The sequence below is a fragment of the Suncus etruscus genome, chromosome 9 (assembly GCF_024139225.1).
Source record: "Suncus etruscus isolate mSunEtr1 chromosome 9, mSunEtr1.pri.cur, whole genome shotgun sequence".
Classification (NCBI taxonomy): domain Eukaryota; kingdom Metazoa; phylum Chordata; class Mammalia; order Eulipotyphla; family Soricidae; genus Suncus; species Suncus etruscus.
In genome coordinates, this window is record NC_064856.1 from 20,219,334 (window position 1) to 20,227,811 (window position 8,478).

The following is an 8,478-nucleotide window of genomic DNA, read 5'->3' on the forward strand; positions in this document are numbered from 1 at the left end:
TCATATGGTCCCCTGAGCCTACCAAGAGTGATTTCTGAGAGCAGTATCAGGAATGAACCCTGAACACCAACAGGTGTGGCCCCAAAACCAAAACAAACAAACAAACAAAAAGTTTCAAAATTTATGCAACCATTTGGAATAAAACCCTATCACTTCTTAATCTAATGTTATTGAAATACACCATGCGTTTTTGAAATATTACTCTTGAATATAGAACATATATGATAGTAATATAGTATGCCTTCATACTTGAAAATCAAGAAGTTCATCATAGTTTTGTCTGAATCAGATTTGTTAAATTATGATCCAAGTAGGCAAATCTGGTCACACCCAGTTATTTATAGACTTTCTAAGGTTGCTTTTGTGTTAAGACTGTGTTGAATATTTACAACTATAAACAAATCTGATCAACTAATACAAAATAATTAACTATTTAGAAATTTATAGAAATGCTGGGGCCGGAGAGATAGCATGGAGGTAAGGCGTTTGCCTCTCATGCAAAAGGTCATCGGTTCGAATCCCGGCGTCCCATATGGTCCCCTGTGCTTGCCAGGAGTGACTTCTGAGCATGGAGCCAGAGAGTAACTCCTGAGCACTGCCGGGTGAGACCCAAAAAAACCAAAAAAAAAAAAAAAAAAAAAAAGAAATGTTTGCCAATTACTAGCTCAATGTATCAAAATTATTATTATAGTTAATTGGATATCCCACGGAGGAAAGAGTGACATAAATGTAATAGACTACAGAATGCTATGTGACTAATGTAGACCATAAACTGTGTGAAATGAGTACACATAAAGTAGAAAGATATTATGAAATGATGCTGAATCAAAGAAAGGAAAAAGCAACCAGGTCATTGTAGTTTTAGAAAGTTAAAATTACATATATAACAGTAACACTATATCTATTTTAATATGTAGACACCAGATTAAGTTATCATATTAAAGGTAAAATTAAGAATGAGGATGCGTGACTATAAACTATCAAGCAACAATCTTTTTTGGAATCTGATAATGAAGATATAGTATGAAATGAGAAGGATAATTTGCTCATGCATCTATTCTAAGATTAAGGAAAATATAAAAACACATAATATATAATCTTACATTTTCATAAAACATTTGTTTTATCACCACCATGAAATATATTGCCACTATCAGAGTTATATTCATCTTTTGAAGATGAAATTTTAGTCCAGCAACTAATATTGCTGAAGAGTATTTTTTTTTTGTTTTTGAGCCTCACCCAGTGATGGCCAGGGGTTACTCCTGGCTATGTGTTCAGAAATCACTCCTGGCTTAGGGAACCATATGAGATGCTGGGGGATCGAACCTAGCTCGGTCCTGGATCAGCCTCGTGAAAGGCAAACGCCCTACTGCTGCTCTATTGCTCTGGCCCTGAGGAAGAGCATTTCTAAGAAAATGTCTTATTAGTATCCCCAAATCCATGAATGAATGGCAACTCTCATTTAGAGTGAAAAGGAGTTTAATCTATAGCTAAAATTCACAAATTTATAGGAAGTGTAAAGGTTTTTTTTTTTGTTTGTTATTGCTATTGTTTCTTCTCAACAATTTCAGACCCTTTCTATATCACATATCTTCATTTTTCTGGAGCCATGCGATTAGATCTGGCTGAGGAGTTGTTAGTGTCAGTGATTTTCCCATCTTGGAACAAAGTGTCAACTGACCAGTTAGTCCTTTCAGAGCAGTCTTTTACTGTTTGCAATTAAATGGTTGTTAGACCATTAGACCCTGGGATATCATAATAATTTGAGGCCCTTGTATCCACACAATGGATATGTTCTTCAAATCATAGCATTGCAGTAGGCTATTACCTTAGTATAGTTTTTTTTTTTATTGTGATAGATGCACTTTCCATATCCTCAAGTCTCTTGTGGCCGAATATGGACAAAGGTCTATGGAATTGTAAATATTTCGAGATCATGAGACCAAACTTCTTCTAGCATGTAAATAGCTAGATTAAAAAGACTCAGTCTCATTGGAGAAAATCCCTGATCTCCATAAAAGCTCCTACCATCTTCCCTCATCTTAATCATTGTCACCCCATCACCATCCAGAACTGTTTTACTACAAATCATTACTGAAATTATTCTTTTTAAAGCTCAAGTCTGATTCCTAATCATTTTCACCAGTTTATATTATTATTTTGTTTGTTTGTTTGTTTTTTGGGGACAGACCCGATGATGCCCAGGGGTTACTCCTGGTTATGCTCTCAGAAATCGCTCCTGGCTTGGGGAACCATATGGGTACTCTGGGGAAATCGAACTGTGATCTGTCCTAGGCTAGTGCAGGCAAGGCAGAAGGCTTATCCCTTGCACCACAGCTCCAGTCCCTGTTTATATTATTTTTTGCCTATTTTAATTTCACCTAATAATATCGTGTGTGCTTGCGTGCATGTGTGTGTGTGTGTGTGTGTGTGTGTGTGTGTGTGTGTGTGTGTGTGTGTGTGTAGTATGACAGGCAGCACAATGGTCTGAAAAGGTGCCTCTAATCAAGGGTTGGCGAACATGCGGTTCTGGAGCCAAAATGAATGCGGCTCTTTGCCTCTTATCATTATTTTATATACTGTGGCTCTTTGCCAAGTTTGGATTTTGTTCTGCTGCTTCTGAGGAGGGACCTCTGAGGAGAGATCTCCGAGCAACGCATCCTGCCCCCAGGCTGCGTCTTCCCATCTCCCATCCCTTGGAAACAACTGCATGGGCCAGCGAGCGGGAGGAGCCGTGTGTCACATATTGGGTCACATCTTGCCATGAATTCTTAGTGTGGAGGACGCAGCACACCCTCACCATCACTGCAGGATTTTGACCCTCACTCAAAATGGCAAAATGCAATATGTGTCTAATATATTATTGTTAAAATTAGATGCTTTTGTGTGAGTATTTGTCTGTTTGGGCAGGCCACTGTGTTGTGTGGCTCTCTGACTCTCACAGTTTAACATTTTGGCTCTTTGTGTTGAACTTGTTTGCCACCCCTGGGAGTCTAATCTAATCTAAAACTGGATTGAAATATTTTATAGATGGTGTCTTTGAGGTATATTATCACACAGAAAGATATTTGTGTGGCCCTCACTAGCTTCTGGCTAGGACATTTTTAATCCCAGAGCTAGAACTTGTGGACACTCTCCTTGGAAGTGAAAGTACTCGTCAGCTCATTTTGGAAGGATTACATTTCTTAGAATAAGCACAAAATAAATATTTTCCATTTGCTGAGTGATTTTATCATCATCTCTGGACTGGGCTTCCAAAAGGAAAAAGGAAACAGGTTTCATGGTGAAAGCCTAAGAAATACCTCTTAGGCAATAATGGGTGAGGGGTTGGTAATGGGTGACTTCAGGCCCTATTCATTCTCACCTGGCACAGGAAGCTCTGGGTGGTTTGGCCCAAACTCTTTAATAACAAGTTCCTCATCTGTCCTACTGAGTTGATGATCTGGCAGAGAGTTTGTCAAAGGTAATTTGTTCCAGTAGAGACCCAGCTGCTTGGTATAAGAAAAAGAAAAAAGAGAGACAGAGACATAAATCTTTGACTTTATGATTCTTACTTGGGAATCTGTACTCTCCAGATAGAAGTGTGAAAATGAGTCACTTGTGAGTCTCAAAACCTGGATGAATGTTATATCCCTGGGAAGATATGCTGGGCCCCCTGAGGAGAAGCCTGTGCCTTTGGGTGGAAACAAAGAACTGTTATTAAAATATGTTAGTCATTAAGCATGTGAAGAAAATAGCTCAGCATCATTGGTCATCAGGGAAATGCAAATGAAAACCACAATGAAACTTAACTCCATATCCATTAGGTTAACTGTAATAAAAAAAAAAGACAGGCTATAACAAGTGTTGGGGAATATAGAGTAACTGGAACAATTTCTAATGAAACTATGTTATAGTATGTTGCATACTCTTTGGAACGTCCATTTGCTATTTCACAAAAATATAAGCATGTATTTACCACATCACTAATCATTCTATCAAAGGCATGTATCTAGTAAAGGGATTGGCTAAATATAGCCTCTTGGGAAGTTTTGAGCATCTTGTTAAAGTGTCACTGGTATACTCAGCCGTGCTTTCTGTTTGTTTGTTTGTTTAATCACATATTCCCTAAAATGATTACTCACCTCCATTTTCTTCCCTCTGTTCAGACTGGCTGTCTCATTTAGTAATTTTGTTACATTACACTCTGTAATTGACTCCTCCTTCCAGGAGGAGTGTGTGCGTGTGTGGGGTGTGCATATGTGTGCACATGCGCACATCTCTATGTGACATCACAGAAGGAGTAGGAGGAATTACTAAGTCAAACAAACATTTGAAAACTTTCAGTAATAGCATGGTCTTCAGGAGAGAATCAAAAGAAATAGCAGATAAAATATTGGGAGACATATCAGGGAATAATGGTGGTAACAAATGTAATTCAACTCAAAGAAATAAGGGATAACAAATTTATCTTGGCAAGGTTGTTCTGGCCATGTCCTTTTCCCAAAGCCTAATAATAAGTCTTCTTAAACTTCAAAGCCCAATCTTTCAAGTAAATAGGTTTGCAGATAAGATAGAGTATACCTTAAGGGACCAGCCTTTTGGTCACCACAGGCCTGTAACCCAACCTTCCTACAGATGCGTTACCTGGAACTGAATCTCTAATCATAGAATTGTTGAATGGTGGGATTCATACTTTTTCAGTTTCAATGATGAATTAGTAGGAATCTACATTGGAGGGAGAGTAGTTGAAAGAGTTGGAGCCACTCTCATCTCAGGGTGATTTATTGCTCTGTGCTCAGAAGTGACCCTGATAGTGCTCAGTGCATATGATTGATCCAATTTGATTGCATGCAAAGGAAGTAATTTATCTCTTGTGCTTTATCTCCAGCCTTTGGGCAACATCTAATTGTATATTTCAATCCTTTTATTCCTTGAAGTGTTGTCTTTACTCAACCCTTCTCAGAACCAAAAGCAACCAAAAGCATCCCATAAATGCTTATTCTTCCTGCCTACTTAATAGTATTTCTAAAATTTGCTACATACATTACTAGTGAATAGAGTGTAATGTTTGAAATTTATATCAGTCAAATAGTTAGAGATAGGTAGATACAATTCCATTTTCTTTTGGCATAATCTAATTAGTTTACTTACTTTTCCTTGTTTTATCTTTCTACTTTTCATCTTTTATGTTAATTTCCCCTAGTATGAGGAATCCTCTAAATAAGGTGTTACTTTTATAATTATTACATTTAAAACACTTATACAAGATTTTCTATTAGGTTTAAATTTATTTCATACATCACTTCCTGAATGTTCTTTCTTCTTTAAACAGTTTTAATTTTTCTTAAATATATTCTGGTACAAGAAAGAAATAATATATATGATCTGAAATAAACCTGATATCTATCAGATTATTCTGTAAATATAAAATATTTCACTATTACAGATAAAAATTAAAATGACAGGAAAGAAAGTTGCTTGTCTATTTTAAAATCATAGAATGGTCAGAACATAAAAACTGGCTAGACTTTGCAGAAGCCAGGTCCCCTGTTTGTGACATCAGGCTGGGAAAATCCATGAAACTATGCCTGCCCAGTGGGGCCCAACTGTGAAAAACTGTGAGTTCTACCTGTGTAAGTCTGTCTACTGTCCTCTTGCGTGAACCTCTCGGGAGTGGGCCTAAAAGAGGCTCCAGCAGAGCATGGCCGCTTCGCTTCGCAGCCATGCGCTCTTTCTAAGAAAAGAACACCATTGCAACAAAGGGAAAAAAATCACACTAAGAACTGTGCTGGATCACAGAAGCAAGCATTTCTCTCCGGACTGTCTTCTCTATTGCATGCTCAGGCCTAAGATTTGATCCATGTGAGGCTTCATCCACGGAGGATTCCCTTCCCTTAGAGGCAAGTCAACCCATCCAGAAAGGGCGGAGCCAGAGGAGCATGCTGCCTGCATCATATAGCCAATGAATACCACCACAACACGTAGAAAAACTCACAATACAAGTGTGAAAATGGGGAAACAACGCAGGCCAGCATCAGACATAGAGAATGAAGATGACAATTCTGATAACCATATAATGACCAACCAACTAATAACCTCTTAGATAAGGACTTTAGACTAGCAATATGGAAGATGCTCAACGAACTCAAAGAAACCATGGATTGAGTTGAACAGAACACTAATAAGAACCAAGAAAATATGAAGACAGAAATCACGAAACTCCAAACTGAAATAACATGTCAAATAACATGTCAACTAACGTGCTGAAAAACTCAGTAAACGAAGTAAATGACAAAATGGATAAGCTCTGGGACAGGGTATCAGAAGCTGAGAATAGACTTGGTGCTGTGGAAGATGAGATACATAACAATTCTATACAGCAGAAGAGATTGGAAAAAAAACTTAAAGCAAATGAACAGACAATGGAAAAATTAGTCAAAGAATGGGAACAGATAAAAATAGAAGTCTATGATAAGCTCAACAGAAACAACTTAAGAATCATTGGAGTCCCAGAGACCCAGGAAGAAAATTTCCAGGAAGAATCAACGGTCAAGAACATCATTAAAGAGCAATTTTCAGAGCTAAAGAATATATGTGATCAAATCCTGCATGCTCGAATAGTACCAATCAAAAGAGACCCCAGAAAAACCTCCCCAAGACACATCCTAGTCACAATGACAAATCCCACAGATAGAGACAGAATTCTGAAAACAGCAAGACCAAATGGGGAAATTACGTTCAAGCAAGCATCCTTGAGATTTACAGCAGACCTGTCACAAGAAACACTCAATGCCAGAAAGCAATGGTGGGATATTCTGACAAGACTGAATGAAATGAATGCTTCAGCTAGAATACTATACCCAGCAAAACTCACTTTCCATTTTGACGGAAGAATACATGGTTTCACAGACAAAAAACAGCTCAGAAACTTTACAGACTCAAAACCAGTCTTAAGAGAAAAAATGAAAGACCTAATTTAAGACAAGACTAACCAAAAGGCACACCAAATTTCGATATAAAGATGGCATTAAATCCAAGGACAATTCTTTCTCTCAACGTCAATGGACTAAATGCACCAGTTAAGAGACACAGAGTGGCTAAATGGATCAAAAAACTCAATCCAACCTGTTGCCTACAAGAAACGCACCTGAATAGTCAGAACGAACATTGACTCAAAATAAAAGACTGGAGGAAAATTATCCAAGCAAACAGCACCCATAAAAAAGCTGGAGTGGGTGCTCGCTTCGGCAGCACATATACCAAAAATTGGAACGATACAGAGAAGATTAGCATGGCCCCTGTGCAAGGATGACAACAAAATTCATGAAGCGTTCCATATTTTTACGTAAGTTTTATGGCTCTAGATTGCCTTGTGTGCTATTAAGAAATATTATAATGTGCTATAATCTGGGGACTTGAGGGACAAAGTAATTGCACATGGATTCTCTTTTATTTATCTTAACTTTCTTTGGCTGAAAGTTCAAAGTTAAGATATCAGCAAGGGGACTTCTTCTGAGAATTATGTTACGGGTGATTGTCCTTCCACTGTAACTTTACCTTGTACTCTTTCTTTGCATCTTTTGTTCTCATAATTCAAAATAAAAAAATTAAAAAAAAGCTGGAGTGGCCATACTAATATCAGATAATGCAAACTTTATACACAGGAAGGTTGTAAGGGACAAAGATGGACATTTTATATTAATCAAGGGGTATGTAGAGCAGGAAGAAATAACTCTCCTAAACATGTATGCACCGAATGATGGGCCAGCAAAATATTTAATACAACTGTTGACAAATATGAAAAATAATATCAATAACAAAACAATAATTGTGGGGGACCTCAACACGGCTTTGTCAACACTGGATAGGTCAACCAGACTGAAACCCAACAAGAATATACTAGACCTGAGGAGAGAAATGGAAGGAAGAGGCCTAGTGGATATATATAGGACACTCCATCCCAAGAAACCTGGATACACATTCTTCTCCAATGTACATGTGACATTCTCCAGGATGGACTACATGCTGGCACATAAAACATACCTCCATAATATCAAGATGATAGAAATTTTGCAGACTACTTTCACTGACCACAAGGCTCTGAAATTATTTGTGAATTCCAAAGGGACTCAGAAGAAAAACTTTAACACCTGGAAGTTAAACAGCCTCATACTGAATAACCAGTGGGTCCGAGATGAAATCAAGGAGGAAATCAAAAGGTTCCTGGAAACATATGACAATAAAGACACAAACTATCAGAACTTATGGGACACAGCACAAGCAGTACTGAGAGGAAAATTTATAGCTTTGCAAGCACACATTATAAGGAAATAAGGAGCTTACCTGAGTAGCTTAATGACACAGCTAATAGAACTAGAAAGTGCTCAACAAAAGGACCCAAAAATAGGAAGACAGAAGGAAATAGCAAAGCTGAGAGCAGAAATCAACGAAGTGGAAACCCAAAAAACAATCCGAAAGATCAACGAAAGCAGA

At 37.8% G+C, this 8,478-nt stretch overlaps 1 non-coding gene across 1 annotated transcript; it reads left to right on the plus strand.

The window, feature by feature from the left end:
- The first annotated feature begins 7,220 nt into the window (after window positions 1–7,220).
- LOC126019775 (U6 spliceosomal RNA) lies at window positions 7,221–7,328 on the plus strand. Its single transcript, XR_007499398.1, has one exon. It is a non-coding gene; the product is annotated as a U6 spliceosomal RNA (small nuclear RNA).
- Window positions 7,329–8,478: the final 1,150 nt, after the last annotated feature.